Raw genomic sequence first — 21487 nt, 5'->3', positions numbered from 1 at the left:
AGAAGGGGCTTTATCCTCATTTCACAAGTGAAGAGTCAAGTCTCAGAGAGGTTAGCAGCACGAGCAAGCTCACACAGTGAGGGGTGGAGCTTGGATTTGAATCCAGGTCTGTCTAACCTCAAAGACTGAAGTGGGGATGAAAATAAGTTGTCATTGTTGTTTGCGTGTCACCCAGGTCATGTAACTCTTGTCTAGGCTCTGCCTACGGGGGCTTTGTGACATATCTCTGCAATGATCGCCCAGGTGATGGGACTCTTGTCTAGGCTCTTCTATCCTTGGATTGTAACCTTGCAGGATCTTGAACCCATATCCTTTCAGGGATCATAGAAGTGAGCACATCAAACCTGACATGATAAAGTTGTGGAAAAGTGGGCAATATTGCCAAATGCAAAATATCTGGGCTATATTTTGGTCTGAAATCACCATTTGCGATTCCGGGAAGATAGGGAATATGGAGGTCAACTCCCATAGGGATGTTGTATAAGACTCCAAGCCCTAAGTCAATGATCTGAACCCTGTGGATCAGCACTCTCCATGTAATGGGGCATCTTAACCCATTTCGTGCTGCTATAACAGAATACCACAGACTAGGGAATCTATAAAGAAAAGAAATTTATTTCTTAGAGTTCTGGAGGCTAGGAAGTCCAAGGATGAGGGGTCTGCATCTGGTGAGGGCCTTCTGGCTGTGTCATCTCATGGCTGAAGGCAGAAGAGCAAGAGTTTGAGAAAGAAAGAGAGCAAAAGGGGCTGAACATGCTTTTAATACAAGCCCACTCCCAAGATAACTAACCCACTCCTGAGATAATGACATTAATCCATACATGGGGGCAGAATCTTATAACCTAATCACTCTTATTAGGCCCCGCCTCTCAACACTGTCATATAGAGGATTAAGTTTCCAACACGTGAGCTCTGGGGGACACATGCAGACCATAGCATGGGGGATTGATGAGTATATGGGAGGGAACAGTCATGAATATTTTGGCTGAGGGTTGTGTTTGAGAGCTGAAGCCATGGTCCATCCTGGCACGGCACACATAGACCTTTGAATGCTCTCAGAAATGAATATTGAACAGTGTAACTCATGGCAGAAGGTGGAATATTTAAAAGGCAGAACTGCTTGGGTCAAGTAAAAGAGTGAACAAACAGCCTGTAGCCTGTGGCTGGCTCCTCTTCCCTTCCCGTCCCCACCTTTCACCTTTCTCTCTTTCTTTCTTTTCCTCCCTCCCTCCCTCTCTCCCTCCCTGTCTCCTTTCCCTCCCTCCCTCCTTCCTTCCTCTCCCTTCCTCTTTCTCTCCCTCCCTGCTTCCTTGTTTCTTTCCTTCCTTCTTTCCCTTTCCCTCTTTCTCTTCCTCCTCCCTTCCTCTCCCTTCCTCTTTCTCTCCCTCCTTCCTTCCTCTCCCTTTCTCTTTCTCTCCCTCCCTGCTTCCTTGTTTCTTTCCTTCTTTCCCTTTCCCTCTTTCTCTCCCTCCTTCCTTCCTTCTCTCCTTCTCTCTCTCATTTCCTTCTTTCTCTCTTTCCATCTTTCTCTCCCTCCATCCTTCCTTCTCTCATTCTTTCCTTCCTTCTCTCTCTTTCCTTGTCTCCTTCCTTCTTCCTTCCTTCCTTCCTTTCACCCTGCCTTCCTGCCTTCCTTTCTTCTCTCTTTCTTTGACTGATGTGTTCTGAGCCCAAGCACCCTGTGGGGTACAAAGTGGTACCAAAATTGACTCAAGAATCAAGAAGAAATAGAAAACCTAAGAAGTACTATAATGTGAAGAAAATAAAATCTCTAGTAAAATAAAATCTTTCACAAAGGAAGGACTAGGCCCAGACGGTTGTATGAGCAAATTTTACAAACTTTCAAAGAATGGATCATTCTAATTATGTCCCAAACAACTGTAGCTAGGAATATTAATGCTTGATTTTTCAAGAGCCTCATTTCCTAAAATCTGTAGGTTCAAAGGTAGATTGGCATGTGTTGGAAATCCTCAAATGTTGTGCAGTTCCTTGGAGTGTTAGCATTAAAAAGAAAGGTCTTGCCTGCATTAACTTTGAATTTTGTAACAGTTACCAGTTAATAGAGATATTCTATGCATTTCTACACACTCTGATTTTATAGGAATGGAGGCATATCAGACACATGGCTCTGCACCCAGGGTTTTTACTTTGTAACATACATTGGACATCATTTTTGAGCATCCTTTTAAAATTTATTTTTTTAAATAGCTGCATAGTATGCTATCATATGAATAACCATAATTTCAATATACAGTAAGGTGATAATCATTAATGTGACTGACAAACATTAAGGTGATTTCCAGACTTTTGTTAATGAAAAAGGTGGTATAATACTTTCTCCCATTCATACATAATTCCAGGCATCATGAGTATGTCTGTAGGGTAAATTTCTGGAAATGAAATTGCTGAATCAGAGAGTATTTCCACTGATAATTTTGGTATATATTGTTGAATAACAGTAGATAAAGTTTGTATGAATTTATAATCCCAGTAACTAGATGTGAGTACCACTTCAAACTCCACAACTTCACTGGTAGTGCTTGAATTCATGATGCATATTGCCGGCCTCCCTTCAAGAAAAGTTCTATTAACTCTACAGAAATTTTATAAATGGCAGATGTTACATTTCCAGATAGCTTTGTGGTAACCAAAAAATAATTGATTTATTAGCAATTTTTATATGAAATTGAGATAAAATATTATTTGTGATAAATATCATTATTGTCATGTACTTAAAACATCTCATGTATTAAGAAATCATACTTTAGATGGGGCCAAGCTGGCCGATTAGAAGCAGCTGTGGCCCATGGCTCTCATGGAGAGCAATGAAAACTACAAGTGAATTCTGCACCTTGAGTTGAGGTATCCAGGTTCTTGCATTGGGACTGACTAGGCCCACTAGGCCCACAGGGAGTGAGGAAAAGCAAGTGGGGTGATGGCCCATCCAGGTGTGGCACGGAGCTAGGGAGCCCCCACTCGCAGCCAAGGGAGGCGGTGAGTGATTGTGTGACTGCCTGGGAAACCATGCTTTTCCCACGGATCTTTGCAACCTGCAGATCAGGAGGTCCCCTGGTGAGCTCAGCCATGGCCTTGGGTCTGAAGCACAGAGCTGTGTGGAGTCTCGGCGGAGTGCTCGCTGGCTCACTGGGGCATGCATGGAAACCCAGGAGTTTTGCATCCTCTGCCCCGAGAATTCCAGCAAAGTGGGAGATACATCTGTGCATTCACCTAGGAAGGGGGCTGAATCCAGGGAGCCAAGTGACATCATTCTGAGGCCCCACTCCCACAGCACCTCACAAAACCCATTGGCTTGGAATTCCAGCTGGCCAGAGGCAGCAGGCTGGAGACAGCCAGAGATGGACCGAGTTCCTGGGGGGAAGGGCAGCCGCTATATCTGTGGTTTGAGTTGGCCACTCTAGCCTGCTGGCAGCAGGGTCCAGGAGGAGTTCCCCATAACACAGCACAGCTGCTGTGCCTGATTGTGGCCAGGCTGCTTCTTTAAGTGAGACCAAAATCCATCCCTCCTCACTGGACAGGGCCTCCCCATTGGAATTTTAGCAACTCCAGCCAGAGTTCTATGGACAGAACTCTGATTTTTCCCTGGGATGAAGTCTCCAGGGAGAGGGCTAGCTGCTATCTCCCCAGGTCAGCCAGCTGAGCCTTTCCAGCCTGCTGGCTCTGGAGACTCCTGGGGATCAGCACAGCACAGCACACCTGCTCTGCCAAAGGGCAGCCAGACTGCTTCTTTAAGCAGTTCCTGAACTTGTTTCCCCTGACTGGGTGAGGCCTCCCACCAGGGTCTCCAGACACCTCCTACAGGAGCGTTCCAGCTGACATCAAGTCGGTACCCACTTGGATGGTGCGCTCCCAGAGGAAGGATCAGGCTGCCATCTTTGCTGTTTTGCAGCCTTCACCGGTGATACCTCCAGGTGCAGGAGAGACTGAGGTGACTAGGGTCCAGAGTGGACCCCCAGAAAACCACAGCAGCCCTAGGAAAGAGTGGTCTGACTGTTAAGAACAAACAGAAAGCAACAACAACAATATCAACAAAAAAGACCCCACAAAAACCCCATTCAAAGGTCAGCAACGTCAAAGATCAAAGGTAGATAAGCCCACAAAGATGAGAAAGCATCAACACAAAAACGCTGAAAACTCAAAAAGGCAGAATGCCTCTTCTCCTCTAAATGACAACACCACCTCCCCAGCAAGGGCACAGAACTGACCCAAGGCTGAGATGGCTGAATTGACAAAAGTAGGCTTTAGGAGGTGGGTAATATCAAACTTCACTGAGCTAAAGGGGCATGTTCTAACTTAATGCAAGAAGCTAAAAATCATAAAAGAACACAGTAGCTGATAAGCAGAATATTCAGTTTAGAGAGGAACATAACTGACCTGATGGAGGTGAGAAACACAACATGAGAACTTCACAATGCAACCATAAGTATCACTAGCAGAATAGGCCAAGTGGAGGAAAGAATCTCAGAGCTTGAAAACTATCTGATACAAGACAGGAAGAAAAGGATAGAGAAAAAAGAACAAAAAAGAATGAACAACGAAACCTTCAAGAAATGTGGGATTATGTAAAAAGACTGAACTTAAGACTGTTAAGGATACCTTGACCCACCACGATCAAGATGGCTTCATCCCTGGGATACAAGGTTGGTTCAACACAGGCAAATCTATAAATGTAATTCATCACATAAACAGAACTAAACATAAAACAACACGACTATCTCAATAGATGCAGAAAAGGCCTTCAATGAAATTCAACATCCCTTCGTGTTAAAAACCCTCAATAAAATAGCTATTGAAGGATCACACCTCAAAATAATAAGAGCCATAAATGACAAACCCACAGCCAATATCATACTGAATGAGCAAAAGCTGGAAGCATTCCCCTTGAAAACTGGCACAAGACAAGGATGGCCTCTCTTACCACTCCTATTCAATATAGTGCTGGAATTTCTGGCCAGGGCAATCAGGCAGGAGAAAGAAATAAAGGTATTTAAATAGGAAGAGAGGAAGTCAAATTATCTTTGTTTGCAGATGACATGATCCTGTATCTAGAAAACCCCATCATCTCAGCCCAAAAGCTTCTTAAGCTGATAAACCACATCAACAGAATCTCAGTATACAAAACCAATGTGCAAAAATTGCTAGTATTTCTATACATCAACAACAGGCAAGTAGAGAGCCAAATCATGAATGAAATTCATTCACAATTGCTACAAAGAGAATAAAATACATCAGAATGCAGCTAACAAGAGAAGTGAAGAACCTCTTCAAGGAGGACTACAAACCACTGCTCAGAGAAATCAGATAGGACACAAACAAATGGAGAAGCATTCCATGCTCATGGATAGGGAAGAATTAATTCATGAAAATAGCCATACTCCCTAAAGTAATTTATAAAAGAATGCTATGGTATTCCCATTAAACTACCAATGACATTCTTCACAGAATTAGAGGAAACTATTTAAAAATTCTCATGAACCAAAAAAGAGCCCAAATAGCCAAGACAATTCTAAGCAAAAATAACAAAGCTGGAGGCATCACACTACCCAACTTCAAAATATACTATAAGGCTACAGTAACCAAAACAGCATGGTACTGGTACAAAAACAGAAACATAGACCAATGAACCAGAATATAGAACTCTGAAATAAGAGCATACACATACAACCATCTGATCTTTGACAAACCTGACAAACACAAGCAACGGGGAAAGGATTCCTTATTTAATAAATCATGTTGGGAAAACTGGCTAGCCATATGCAGAAATTGCAACTGGACATCTTCCTTACACCTTATACAAAAAAATAACTGAAGATGAAAAAAGACTTAAACATAAGACCTAAAACCATAAAAACCCTAGAAGAAAACCTAGGCAATACCATTCAGGACATAGGCATGGGCAAAGACTTTATGACTAAAACACCAAAAGCAATGGCAACAAAAGAAGCCAAAATTAACGAATGGGATCTAATTAAACTAAAGAGCTTCTGCACAGCAAAATAAACTATCATCAGAGTGAACAGACAACCTACAGATTGGGAGAACATTTTTGCAATCTATCTGTCTGACAAAGGGCTAATATCCAGAATCTACAAAGAACTTAAACAAATTTACAAGAAAAAACAACCCCATCAAAAAGTGGGCAAAGGAAACAAACAGACACTTCTCAAAAGAAGACATTTATGTGGCCAACAAACGTATGAAAAAAAGCTCATTGTCACTGGTCATTAGATAAATGCAAATCAAAACCACAATGAGATACCATCTCACGCCAGTTAGAATGGCTATTATTAAAAGTCAGGAAACAACAGATGCTGATGAGGCTGTGGAGAAATAGGAATGCTTTCATACTGTTGGTAGGAGTGTAAATTAGTTCAGTCATTATGGAAGACAGTGTGACAATTCCTCAAGGATCTAGAACCAGAAATACAATTTGACCCAGCAATCCCAATACGGGGTATATAGCCAAAGCATTATAAATTATTATACTATAAAGACACATGCACTGTATGTTTATTTCAGCACTGTTCACAATAGCAAAGACCTGGAACCAACCCAAATGCCCATTAATGATAAACTGGATAAAGAAAAGGTGGCACATATACACCATGGAGTACTACGCATTTATGTCCTTTCCAGGGGCATAGATGAAGCTGGAAACCATCATTCTCAGCAAACTAACACAAGAAAAGAAAACCAGGCCAGGAGCATTGGCTCACACCTGTAGTCTCAGATCTTCGGGAGGCTGAGGTGGGGAGTTGAGACCAGCCTGACCAATATGGAGAAACCCCGTCTCTACTAAAAATACAAACAATTAGCCAGGCACGTTGGAACATGCCTGTAATCCTAGCTACTTGGGAGGCTGAGGCAGGAGAATCGCTTGAACCCGGGAGGCAGAGGTTGCGGTGAACCGAGATCGCGACATTGCACTCCAACCCGGACAACAAGAGTGAAAGTTTGTCTCAAAAAAAAAAAAAAAAAAAAAAAAAAAAAAAAAAAAAAAAAGAAAAGAAAAGAAAAGAAAAGAGAGAGAGAAAGAAAAAAAGAAAAGAAAACCAAACACTGCATGTTCTCACTCATAAGTGGGAGTTGAACAATGAGAACACATGGACACAGGGAGGGGAACATCACACACTGGGGCCTGTTGTGGGGTAAGAGGCTAGGGGAGAAATAGTGTTAGGAGGAATACCTAATGTAGATGATGGGTTGATGGGTGCAGCAAACCACCATGACACGTGTATACCTATGTAACAAACCTGCATGCTCTGCCCATGTATCACAGAACTTAAAGTGCAGCAAAGAAAACTTTACATAAATGCATAAAGTCTAGAATAGCTAATATATTATAATGAAATGTCAACTATAATCCCAGCTCAAAGAGAACACCATAAAATTATGAAGGGCTTTCCACAAATCTCTAAATTTATGTCTTCATAAGATTACATTTCTATTTCTTCTTGAATAATTTCCTTATTTTAGCTATGATTTAGTGATAGTAAGATGGTAATTATGAGGAGAAACTTCTGCCAACACTGCATTGAGAAAATTCTGCCTCATTTCACCACACACCAGAGTCTTAAGCAGTCACTTCTAATGTAGCTGAACAATAGATCCTCACCCAGCTGAGTCTATGAGTTGAATCCACGTATGTGAGATAAGGCCCCCAAGGAGTGGTAGTAAGCTGGGAATGCCATCAGCTCATCTTCCTTCAGGCCTATATTTGTCATTGTCACTTGTAGAAGCAGGACAGCCCTGGCGTTGGGGTTGGTAGAAACAGAGAGTATCAAAGGGAAAACTGAAGTTCCCTAATTTTTGGAAAACAGCAGATTGGAAACAGATGGGCTCCAGCGTTTTCCATGTGTGAGGTCATTGTCCAGGGAGCCTTGCTCAGGACCACATTTCTTGTCAGCAAAACAGAAGTCAAACGATATTTCTACCTTCCAAGAGAATAGAACATAATGTCAGATTTTCTCATGGATTCCCACAAGTTCAAGAAAGTTTCATGGCCTTATTTAACTGCCTAAGCATTTCAACTAAAAAAAATTTGTCTTTCAAATACACAGGAATCTGTTTGGAAAAATTTTAACCAGAAAAAGTTGAAATTGTAAAGTGAAAAATGCATAAGGCCATAAAAATTTTTTCCAGCTTTTAATTTAGATGTCAACTGGGGAAAAGAAAACATTCTCTGAAGTTTGCTTTTATACCATTAAAGACTTATTTTTTATTACCAGCAATACAGGGTGACTTATTCAGGCTGAATCCTGAAGGTAAACTTTAACTTAATTTTAAGTTTTGGCTAATTTTTAAGCATTTCTCAGTCACCTACCATGATTTCATCTCAGAAACCAAAAATCTCAATTTCATTTAGACCTTTGAAATATTAAAACAGAAGTTTAAATGCTTCAAAATAATATTAATGTAGAGACTTACATATGTGGACCAGAAATCTCCATGTATTACAAAGTTTATGAGAACACAACAAATGTTGATACACATATTTAATTCTGAAATAAAAACTTACAACGAATAAAACTGTAACAAATCAAGAAAATTTTGTAGGTTACACATTTTATGTCTAAAAATATAGTTATTAAACACCCAAGGATGGATAAAAGAAGAAATCACAAGAGAAAATAGAAAATATCTAGAGACAAATTAAAAATATGAAATACCAAAAGTTAAGAGATACATCAAAAACAGTACCACAAGGGAAAAATTTATAGCTATAAATGATTATAAAAAATAAGATACCAAATCAACAACTTTACTCCTAAGGAACTAAAAACAGAGGGAAAAAGAGGGACAAATAAAAGCTAGCAAAATTTTAAAAATGATAAAGATAGCAGTGGAAATAAGTGAAATAGAGAATAGAAAAAAAATCCAAAACCAACAAAACCCAGTTTGTTCTCTGAAAAAGATAAAAACTGACAAAATTTTATCTAGATTGACTAAGAAAAAAAGGGAATACTCAAATTACCAAACTCAAAAATAAAATGGGTACATAACTAACAAACTTTTGGAGTAAAAAAAGGATGTAGGAGAGTACCATAAGGAACTATACACTAAAAAAATTGAATAACCTAAATAAAATGAACAAATTCCTAGAAACAAAAAACCTACTAAGACTGAATCAGAAAAGTTGAATAAACCTATCGAGCAAGGAGATTCAGCAGGAAGATTGCATCAGTAATAAAAAACCCAGCAACAAAGAAAAGCCTGGACCGGATGGCTACACTGTTGAATTCTACCCAACGTTTAAAGCAGAATTAACCCAGTTTTTCTCAAACTTTTTCAAAACGTTGAAAAGGAGGTAACATTTTCTAACTTATTATATGAGGCCAGTATTACCCTGACACCAAGCCAGACAAAGGCACCATAAGAAAACTACAAACAAACATCCCTTACAAATGTTCATGCAAAAATCCTTAACAAAATACCAGCAATTCAAATTTAGCAGTACATTAAAAGGATTATACACTATGAATGAGTATAACTGACTCCTGAAATAAAAGTATGTTCTAACACATGAAAATCAGTGTAATATCACATTAACATAATGAAGGAAAAAACCTCATGTGATCATCTTAAAGAAAAAGCATTTGTCAAAATTTAACCCACATTCATGATAAAATGTACTTAATAAACTATAAAAAGAAAGAAAACACCTTAACATAATGTTATACAAAAAAACCCCCAAAAAACAACAACAAAAAACACAGCTAACATGGTGAAAGACTGAAAGCTTTTACCCTCAGAGCAAAAACAAGGGTGCCTGCTTTTACTACTTCTATTTAATGTAGTACTGAAGGTTCTAGTTAGTTAAAACAATAAGGTGAGTAAAAGAATAAAGGATATTCCAATTTTTAAAAAAGTAACATTATCTGTTTGCAGATGACATAACCTTATATATTAAAAATCTTTTAGTTTCTGTGAAATAAACTGTCAGATACAATAAATAAAATTCAGCAAAGCTGCAGGATACAAAATCAATACACAGAAATCAGTTGTATTTCTACAATAACAATAAACTATTTGAAGAAGAAATCAAGACAACAGTATCATGTATGATAGCATCAAAAGAATAAAATACTTAGAAACCCACTTAACCTGTACAGCAAAAACTATAAACATGGCAGAAAAGTATTAAAGATGACACAAATAAATGAAAAGACATCATGTGTTTATGGACTGGAAGATAAAACCTTGTCAAGATGCCATTGTTATCTATAGCGATCTACAGATTCAATAAAATCACTATAAAAATTCCAATATATTCAAAAATAGAAAAACCTATTCTAAAATTCAGATGAAATCTAAAAAAATCCTAAGTAGCCAAATCAATCTTAAAAACTAACAAAGTCAGAGGACTAACACCTCCTGGTTTCATAGTTACTGTAAGGCTTCAGTACCCGAAACAATGTTTTACCAGCATAGAGACAGACATAAAGACCAATGCGATAGAAATAAAGAACCGAAAAACACGGTCATGATTTTTAACAAGGGAGTCAACACTATTCAATGGGGAAAGGATGGTATTTTTTAAATGGTGTTAAAAATGGATATTTACATATATCCATATGTATATATATGTGTGTGTGTATATATATATCCCAAATTAGCTTTTTGTGTGTCATGTATATTGCAGATCTATTTCCCCAGCCTGTTGACTTTTGACTTTGAGGCATTTTTCTCTCATACAAAGTTTTAATTTTTATGGAGTCAAATACATCAGTCTTCTATTCAGTGACTTCTTCATGGGTTTGGTGTTTCATTTTAGGATGATAAAGAAGTTGTAGATATGGATAAATTCGATGGTTGGACAACACTGAATATATTGGATGCCATGGAACTGTACCTTTAAACGTGGTTAAAATGGTAAGTTTTATGTTATATATATTTTACCACCAAAAAAGGGCCAGGCTTAGATGTTTATATGTTAGGGGTTTGGAGTACCTCTAACATTTATTCCCCTCCAGGGGAATAATTTATAAACACCCACACAAGAAAAGTAGATACTGACTTCACAAATCTCCTTACAAGTCCCACAGCAAGGGCTGTCTGAGAAAGCAGAGGTGGAAAAAGTCACATAAACGAGATCAGTGTGAGACCTCCCATCCCCTACTGTGGAATCAGTTGGAGGAAGGCATGCATGCAGGCTGAGCTGGAGAGATGAGCTGGGGTCGGCAGAACAGTCCTCCCATGAGCCTAGACCTTAAGTGCTCTCACATGCTCCCAGGCATATATCAAACCAATAAAGCAGGCTAGGAGAGTAACACAGCTACCTGTATACAGGGAGCTATGAAATATCTGAGCTGAGCAAGTGATGCACAAGGAGACAGAAGCAGTCTGACCTTTACACAGTGACCTGGCTCAAATAATTTCAGGCTCTCGTTAACCAGGTAAGCTCCTCTTTCTGAGGTAGGTAAACTTGAGGGGGTAAAGTGGGAGTTGGGGAAAATGGAAAAGAAAGCCTGGTAGTATTTCTTCTAACTCTGTTATAAATAAAAAGTAAAACATAGATGCCATTTCTCAGGGCCCAAATGTTAGGCGAAAAAATGTTTGTCATCTCAGTCATGTGATGTGGACTTCAGCAGAGCAGTACCCTCATGGTCATTTATCCTTTCCCTCTGCATGTCGTGTGCTTTCTGAGTTTATAATGTACCTGATCCACTTGTCTGATCACACTAGCTGCAAACAAGGCCACTGAATGCCACACCAGGTGGCCAGCATGTCTGTGAAGGGCAGAAACTGAGGCAGCCAAACAGCGGGCAGAGGCCAGCTAGTAAGTACCTGATGCCCACTCCATAGAGGACTCCACACTTAAAAGACAAGATCAGCAAGTATCAGGCTGCCTCACTAGTTATCCCCCCAAATAAAAAAATAAAAGTAACCCCTCCAGGGAACGTGTGTGTACACACAAAAGTACATGCACACAGCTACATGCAAAGGGAAAAGGCTGGGAAGGAACAGAATCCACCTCTGAACACCAGTTACTTGTGGGGAAGGGGCAGGTGAAGCCAACTGTCAGCATTACTCACCTTTTCAACTGATGAGCTTGCATCAGTTTTGGCAATTTCTCATAAAAAGGCAATTTTCACTCCTTGGGTGATCACCCAGGCCCTGCAAAACTGAGCCACCAACAACCACCTGCACCACTGCCCATGAGGCCAAATAATGGCTTCCCCCAAAGCTCAGCCCTCCCACACACCTCCCAGTCCTGTCCCATGCAGGAGGCTACCGGCCTCCTGGGGTACATTGGTCCAGGCCAAACCCAACCCACAGATGGTTGGTGAAACCAGCATGTATCCAAGGGCCTTTCCCCAACCTGGGCCAAGTGCCAACTGCCAACTGCATAGATAGGCCTGTGCTTGCTCCCCTAGGACAGAGACTCCCTTTTCTTCCATTGGAATGAGGGATGGGGAGATTTGATGTCCTGTACAGGTTGGATGTTAATCTGATGTGGTGCTGTTGGAGAACCTTGCCTGAGTTAGGCGCCTTCTCAGCATGTGGTGTGTGCTGCCCCTTCAAGCTGCAGGAGTCCCAGAAGGTAAGTGCTGCTACAACCCCCATTTACAGGTGAGCAGAGGTCAGGTAATCTGCAGGTGGCCAAGCAGGTGCTAAGTGGCCAACAGGCTGGATCTGCATCTCACTTGCAGAGGCCCTGCCTGGCAGCTGGGGCTGCCCTGAGACTCCCTCCTCCTCCTCTTCCCTCCACAGCTCTCCCGGCTTCTATCCACAGCTGTGCTCCAGGTGGGGAACACCTATGGATGCACCAGGGTGCAACTACTCAGACCCCAGTGTGCAGAAGGGCCCTGGCTCCATGCCATTTCCATATCCAAGCCCAAGCTCATCTAGAGCTTCAGCAAATCCAAGCCTCCCTGAATTCCCTGCAAGACCAAACTGAGCCCTACAACCCCCACTACACTGGTTAGCTGCCTGCCCCAGCCTCTGCTCCTTCCTGGGCCCCTGTCGGTACAATTCTGAAGTCCCACAAGAATGTTGAGATCCTAAGCCGACTCTCACCCAAAGAGGTAAACAACCAGGGGCCTCCAGGGGTAGAGAACATACCCAGACAGGTTCTGCTGCCTGTAGGCTTGATGTCCTTCCCCTACAACACGCCATGCTTGCCAGGCTGGAAGAGGGGCTCCAGAAACTTGGAAACCTGGGCCTGTAGCTGGCATATGGAAAAGAGGCCTGGAAAAGCACCACTCCTGTCCATGAAGCCCCCAGATGGAACCAGGTAATTGGGAAATACATGGGCACTAAGCCTGACCCCCCCTCAGACTCAAGCGGGAACTGCAGTGGTGACTTGCCCCCTCTGCCACTGGCTGTGCCACCATGGGAGGGAGGAACATCTAGCCCCACATGTGAGTGGAGACACTAGGTGTGGGCAGGTTCCAGTGGTTGCTGTAGCTGAACCTTCCCAACCAGGTCCATGCAAGGCCATCTCAGATGGGTGCGCACCTGGGTTGGGCAAGGACACCCCTCAGACAGTGAGAGCCACTGAGTGGGGCTGTCACAGAGGCCCCTTTTCCTAACCTGAGAACAGTATGGGGGAGTATGGGGGAGTGTGGGCGAGTGTGGGCGAGTGTGGGCGAGTGTGGGCGAGTGTGGGCGAGTGTGGGCGAGTGTGGGGGAGTGTGGGGGAGTGTGGGGTAGTATGGGGGAGTGTGGGGAGAGTATGGGGGGAGTATGGGGAACCTCTCCCACCTCCCAGCTGCTTCCAGGAGCCACTTCTTTCAAGATGAGACACTCTCCTGCCTGCCTGTTCCCATTTGGCTGCAATAGACCACTGACAACATTCAGAGAACAAGAAGGGGCCTCACCTGCTTTCCCGGACATGTCGGAGGCAGGTGGGCATTCCCAGGGGACCTGGAGTAGACCCTGTACATCTGCCCACACCCAGGCTATGCTGGTTTCATCTTATCTGTGTGATGGGGGTAGGGTGGGAATTACCAAGAGGTCATCACACAGGCCATGGACAAGTTCTACAAGAGCCAGGGAGAAGAACACTGTCCGTGCTTGTTGCCCAGCACCCAGCTCACACACACACCTCTTATTTGACAGCTTCCCCAAAGCAGGCTTTGCAGTCCCGGCTCCCCAAGAAGCCTGGGGAGGAGACTCTGCCAGGCTGAAGGGCCTATCCCCAAAGGTGCCACCCTCACCAGGCTCATCCTGACAATCTTGGATTATCTTTTCCCTGAAGTTTTGGAGTGGGGGACAGGGAGACAGCAGACACTGCACATCACCCACCTTTCCAGAGAGCATCAGCCTTCCAGAGTGGGGCAGGTCAGACCTCCACTCGGGCGTTTTTCCTCACTGGTTGCCAGTTGGGGGAAGCAGCACTTGTGAGCACCTGCCTGTCTCCCCAGGTCCTGTTCAGAAACCCCATCTGTGCCTTTGGAGAGACTGCCCCGAGCACACAGGCCCAGCAACCGCCATCTATGGCCCCCTGGACCTAATCTATGGCCCCCGGGGTGGGATGTCACAGACGGCAGTTTTTAAGTTGTTGGGGAGCCAGTCAGCAAAGTAGCTGCTGTTCTCATTTTGAATGTTGAATATTTGTTCATCCACCTCCCTCATGGGCATGCGACCCCTGAAAATGGCAGCCGCCGTTAGCTAGCGGCCGTGACGGGGGTCACAGGCAGCCATCATGTTCTTAGCATCAAACATCTGCTGGGTAAGCTCAGCCACGGTTAAGGCCCGGTACTGCTGGCTGCCCCGGCTGGTCAGTGGTTCAAACCCGGGCATGAAGAAATGTAGCTGGGGAAATGGGGCCATGTTCATGGCCAGCTTCCGCAGGTCAGCGTTCAGCTGGCCTGGGAAGCGCAGGCACGTGGTGACCCCACTCATGGTAGCAGACACCAGGTGGTTCAGGTCACCATAGGTGGGTGTGGGCAGTTTTAGGGTCCTGGAACATATGTCATATAGCGCTTCGTTATCTATGCAAAAGGTCTCATCCACGTTTTCTATGAGCTGGTGGACTGAGAGGGTGGTGTTGTAGGGCTCCACCACGGTGTCTGATACCTTGGGGGAGGGCAGGACGCTGAATGTGCTTATGATCCTGTCTGGGTACTCCTCCCGGATCTTACTAATGAGAAGGGTACCCACCCCAGACGCAGTCCCCCGACCCAGGGAGTGGGTCAGCTGGAAACCCTGCAGGCAGTTACAGCTCTCAGCCTCCTTTCTGACAACGACCATCACTGACTCCATGAGCTCCGCGCCTTCTGTGTAGTGCCCCTTGGCCCAGTTTTTTCTGGCCCCACACTGACCTGTAAGACAGTACAGCCAGTCACTCGATGGCCAGGTATACGGTCATCCGTGGTCTCCACCATAATGCAGAAAGGACCAAGTGTCACGTGTGAGGTGAGAGCACCATTCGCCCTGCAGGTGGAGCAAATGAAACCCCCTCCCCCGGAGTTACAGGACAGCAGCTTCCCCTGTTAGAAATTAAGTCAGGAGTCAAAACTGAGACTGGCTAACCTCGCTGCAGGTGGAGCAAATGAAACCCCCTCCTCCAGAGTTACAGGACAGCAGCTTCCCCTGTTAGAAATTAAGTCAGGAGTCAAACCTGAGATGGGCTGACCTCGCTGCAGGTGGAGCAAATGAAACCCCCTCCCCCAGAGTTACAGGACAGCAGCTTCCCCTGTTAGGAATTAAGTGAGGAGTCAAACCTGAGATGGGCTAACAGACCTCACTGCAGGTGGAGCAAATGAAACCCCCTTCTCCAGAGTTACAGGACAGCAGCTTCCCCTGTTAGGAATTAAGTGAGGAGTCAAACCTGAGATGGGCTAACAGACCTCACTGCAGGTGGAGCAAATGAAACCCCCTTCTCCAGAGTTACAGGACAGCAGCTTCCCCTGTTAGGAATTAAGTCAGGAGTCAAACTTGAGATGGGTTAACAGACCTCACTGCAGGTGGAGCAAATGAAACCCCCTCCCCCAGAGTTACAGGACACATTTTTAGGTCTTAAACTTCAATATTTAAAATATTTGTCTCTGGAATTTGAAAATAATATGTATTGCCTTGTTTACTGGATTAAAAGGCTAATCACTTATTCATCTGGTTAGTAATCAAAGTTTCTAAAATTTATTTAATACTTGATGTTACTTTATGTTTTATATAAATGTGTATTTCTATGATAGTTTTAGTGTCATCTAATATTATTTTCAATGTTGTAATTTTTATTTATATGAATCTTTGTGTTATACATCTTAATGTCATTGGTATTAAAACTATATGTGCAAATAGCTTGAAATAGCACCTAACACATCATGGATTCTATGTAAATATTCACCACTCTATTTCATCACATTTTAACCAATTCATACCATTCTTCATTTGCTAACATTTTATTTGTCCTCATTCAAATTTGTGTTGGTGTCCTGTCTACATATTAATAAAAGAGAGGAGGTAGGCCCAGACTTCCATCTTGATTAAATACTAAGACATTTTCCTAGTTCTATTTATACACAACATTACATTTGTCTCACACTATAAATATGAGTATTCAGTTAAGTACAGCAAAACAAAACAAAACAAAAAAAAAACAAAAAAAAAACCTTAACCTTCCTACAACAGATGTTGGGATATTCACAGATTGTCCACAACTTCTTTCTCCCAACATTATTTTTATTCTTACATCTCAACTGCCATGAAAACCTAGAAGCATGAAATACTACAAATTAGAAACAAATTCCCTGCTATACAGAAATTGTAAAAGTAAACCAAGAAGAAAGAGAATATATGCATACTCATACAGCAAGTAAACAGATTAGACTAATGAAAACTCTTCATCAGTCTAGCCCAGGCTCACAAAGCTTCACTAGTGAATTCTATTAAACACTTAGTGAATAACCAATCCTTCACAAACACTTGCAAAGCAGAGAAGCAGGAAAACATCAATTCATTTTTGAGGCCAGTATTACCCAGGTAACAAATCAGACAAAAGCATCACAAGAAAATAAATGTGCAGACTATTATCCCTCATGAATGAAGACAGAAATCTCCAAAAACTCTAGTAAACTGGAAGAAGCAACACATAAAAATGTTAGATAAGCCTGGCATGGTGGTGCACACCTGTAGTCCCGGCTACTTAGGAGGCTGAGGTGGCAGGATCACTTGAGCCCAGGAGTTTGAGGTTATAGTGAGCTGTGACTGTGCCACTCCACCACAACCTGGGTGACAGAGTGAGGTCTCATCGCTAATAAAAATTAAAGAAAATTAGAAAAAAGTTGGACAATATAACCAAGTGGAATTATCCTACCAATACAAATTTAAAAATCAGTGTAATACATCATATTAATAGAATAAAGGAAAAGACCATGATGATTTCAATGGACGTCTGACAATGTCTGACACTCATTCCTGATAAATCTTCCAGAAATCTAGCAATAGAAATAACTTCCTGAAACTCCTAAAGGACATCCATGAAAATTTAATAAATTCCACTAAGGTATATTGAAAGGCACATTGATACTTCCAACTCTATGGTTTTAAAAATTAACAATGAAATCAGAACTAATAACAGTAATCTAACCATCTGGAAAACATTAAACACCTTTCTAACAATATTTCTTTTGATGTGATAAAGGTAAAAATCCAAATTTAATAAGAGGAGTGCTTTTGAGACGACTGAAATTTGGTGTTCCTAATTTTTCTGACTTATTAGCAATTAGAATCCAATTATCAATAATGCCAAGAAGACAGAAGTACTCTCCAATGACATTAAAATGTATAACACGAACATTTATAGTTAGGCATAATGTGTAACACAAAGATTCATTGTTTGGCATAACAGCATTTCATATTTGAATCATTTAATAACATTGTCATCATTGCATATTCTCCTGGAAGTAACACACAACACAGACTTCAAAAAACCAGAGCTTTTGCTGGGGATATATGCTCCTTCCAAAGGCGATTGATTGTGTGCAATATTCTGAGAATTAATTCCTCCAAAGTTAAAGTGTGGCCATCTGGGCTTCTGGGAATATCCCAAAAATCCACATATTCTAAAAATCTTTTCCACTACAAACCACCATAAATGCTGGACGACAGAACATGCGCTCAACTGCGCAAATTATGCTTTGGGGCTTTTGCACACAGTTTTTGCACAGAAATATTTAAGTGAATATAAATTAATTGAAATGTTTTCTAGGTGGATATTGAGGGAGAAACAGAAAAATCCAAGACAATCCCCTGTGGAAGAAAATTCTCCAACCCAAAACTCAACCGAACTCAAAGCGCTGAACAGCGCGTCAATTAAGACCTGTCAAATATAATCACACGGGGCCCAAATATAATCACGGGGCCCGGGCCCGGCGTGGGGGTTGTAGGCCGGCGCCACAGCCTGAGGACACCATGACCTCTGCCCCGGGGAGCGCGCCGAATGCCGGGTGGGGCTGCTGTTGCGGGCCGTGGAGCCGCGGCCCCGCTGGAGGGCAGGGTCCGGCTGGGCGTCGGGGTCCTGGTAGAGACCGAGGCGAGGGCAGGAGCAGGTGCACTGGCCACTGCACAGGCGCCGCCAGGCTTCCGGACACCGCGGGCGCGCCCCCTGGTGGCAGCAGGCTCCGGAGCCGCGGGAGGGCGGTGCCCAGTCCCCAGTCAGGCGGCAGCGCGAAGCTCCTTCCCCGCGTGGGGGAGTGGGCCTGGCCCAGCAGCGCGAGTGCCTTACTAGTGAAAAAGCTGGGGTTGGAGCTGCCACAGGGGAGGTGTGGGGGCCTGGGGGCTCTGCCTGGACCTTCTGGGTGCCCTCCTGCGACCTCAGTTTCCTCACCTGTCTCAGAGGACTGATGGACTGCTATGGCAGGGTTGTTTGGAGGATTAAGCCAGATAGTCCCAGTAAAGCCCCATTAGCCCCCCGGACTCCGGATTTTTTTTAAAAAATTATTTTTCTTGCTTTCTTAGGAAACTTTGCGGAATGTGTCCAGGTGTTGAAGCTCTTGATGGCGAAAGGTAGAAAAGATAGATAGTAAATAGATAGATAGATGATAGGCAGGTAGGTAGATAGATGATAGATAAAGAAAATACATAGCCGTTCCAGAAAACAGAAATGGATAACTTCATGAACCAAAAGCAGAGTAATATACTTTAGAAAGGAAGCAGGTCGGAAAACCCACAGTTGCAAAGCAAATAGAATTTCCAACTGCCTCTTGTAGCCCCTTCCTGGAAGTAGTCATAGCCCAGGGAGTTCGACCTCTTCCTGTTTTTTGTTTGTTTGTTGTTTGCTTTTCTGTGGGGTTTTTGTTGTTGTTGTTTGCTTTTTTTTAAAAATTCCCTTTCCCTGCTTTTTTGTCACAGCAGCCTTTGTCACTTCAAACACCACAAGTGTTCTTTTAAAAAATTATATCAACCTTTCAATTAAAATGCAACATGTCTGAAACTTGGTATCTGGGGAGGTGAGATGGACAAAGCAGCCTTTGTTACTGCACGTTTTCATTCTTCAAACTTCACCTTGCACATAGTAACAGACAATGCACAAAGCCACTTTCTTATGGACCGAAATTCTGAAATCCTTTTATGCCTGGCCTTTCCATCCTTCAACTTCCCCTCTCCCACGCTGTGAATGATTGTATTGGACATTTTTGTTTTAATGTCAGTGACAGGGGAACACAGGCAGCTCTAATATAGCTGTGACCCAGATGCTTCTGTTTCTAGCATGTATTTATTTTGCAGGAAACATTAACATCCATGACTTTTCACTGTCTTTTGAAAATAATTAGGCAATATCTCATCTGAGGTAGGATGTTTCTAGTGGTTGTGTTCTGAGGGAGAAAAACTAATCTGTTCTTTTTCCACTGCATTCTAGGAACAGTAAGAGGACCTCGTGCATGAATAATTTGTTTCCACACTACAGAGTGGGTAATAAGCAGATTAGTAAAAACAATTCTGCTTCACTTCAATAACAGCCTCCTCCAACTCATTTTTTCTCAACAAACTTATTTTTCCAGCAGAAGAATCCCAGACTTCTTAGAGAACCCAGTGACTTTTTGCACCTTAAATCTGTGAAATCCTCATGTTTTCTTCTGCCGTATCCATAGTTCAAACAAAGATGAGGCAAAGCTAGACGCGTTCCTGAAGGAACCCAAGAAATTCCTCTCTTTCTCTCTCTGGAATGAAATGAATTCTCTAGACCACCAGTTCTAACCTTCAAAACCCAAACCTGTTTGTGAGCTCTCCTTCAAATACTACTGTAGACCCCAGTGTTTATTCATTAAATTTTTTAAATATTTGTTTTATTTGGAATCAAAGTATTTGTAATTTTAGTATTTGTATTAATATCAGGGAGAAATGTTTAAATCTGTCTATGCCATATGTGCCTCTGGCTTATTGCCCAATTAATTGTAGCCTCAGGCTAAACTTTGGTTTCTGTCTTTAATTTTTGTCAGAAGAAATATAACTGATCTCAAAACATCTGCTTTTATTGTAGGGACTCGTGCTGCCACCTCCATTCCTCTCTCTTTTCTTGCAATCTGGGTGGAAGTTCTTTAATGTGAACATTTCAACCACCTTCATTCTACCATGTCCACTATCAGCACATTCAAACGTATCCACCAAGGGTATCATCTTAGGCCAGGGATTTTTTAGGAATCTATTTTGCTGTGATGCGGCTGGCACCCCTTTGACTCACTGTATCACCCCAGGGTTCTTTTCATTTTAGAAGCCCAAGAGGGCAGAAAAAGAAGTAGGCGAGCAATTAAACACTCTGAGTCAGGAGCGTCTCCCCTTGTGTTAAGCAATGTTGTAGAACATCGTATTTAGTAAGCTCCTAGCAGACGAGCCACGTGGCCACTGAGCACACACGCCTGCTTGCTGCTGTGAGCTCAGACACCATCATCATGTCTTTTGCATCTCTGGAGGGAATTGTAAGGGCCACTTAATAACCTGTAAATCACAGAAAGTTAAAGGTGCTTCCCCAAAACACTGATGACAGAATGAACGGTGAGGAGTGTTAGCCACAGGTCAAAAGTGCAGGAAAGTCTCTCAGTGTGGGTTGTTGAAGAAATGCAGGTCTTTTTTCTTTTGGAAGTCTCCCTAGAATGCGGTCAAGGACTCTGCCCACTCTAGGATGAAAAATTAGGATATTAGACACCCTCAGGTATTTATCCCAAGCTTTCATTTTGGGCTCTTAATTAGTTCATCCATCACAATCTCAAATGCTAAGCAGGGCAGTTGAATCTCTCCATAGTCCAAATCAGCACCATCTTTTAAAGTTGAGTTTCTTATTATTCTCACCTGATATACCTTATTTATCCCACACCCACCCCAATAACATATCGTGCTCACTGTTGGGAGGACGTCATGGATGCAAATGCAGGGGGAAGACCACATGAGGGCATGGGAGGACGTCAGGGATGTGAGTGTGGAGAGAGGACCACGTGAGGGCATGGGAGGACGTCAGGGATGCAAGTGCAGGGGGAGGACCATGTGAGGGCACGGGAGGACGTCAGGGATGTGAGTGCAGGGGGAG

The 21487-nt window shown here is 42.8% G+C and overlaps 1 pseudogene; it reads right to left on the bottom strand.

Annotated features, from left to right (window-relative positions):
- Positions 1–597: 597 nt before the first annotated feature.
- LOC134807016 (tubulin beta-8 chain-like) overlaps positions 598–21487 on the bottom strand; it is a 54163-nt pseudogene continuing 33273 nt past the window's right edge.

Source organism: Pan troglodytes, chromosome 21 (genome assembly GCF_028858775.2).
Source record: "Pan troglodytes isolate AG18354 chromosome 21, NHGRI_mPanTro3-v2.0_pri, whole genome shotgun sequence".
In the NCBI taxonomy this organism is placed as follows: domain Eukaryota; kingdom Metazoa; phylum Chordata; class Mammalia; order Primates; family Hominidae; genus Pan; species Pan troglodytes.
This window is presented reverse-complemented; position numbering and strand designations above follow the sequence as displayed.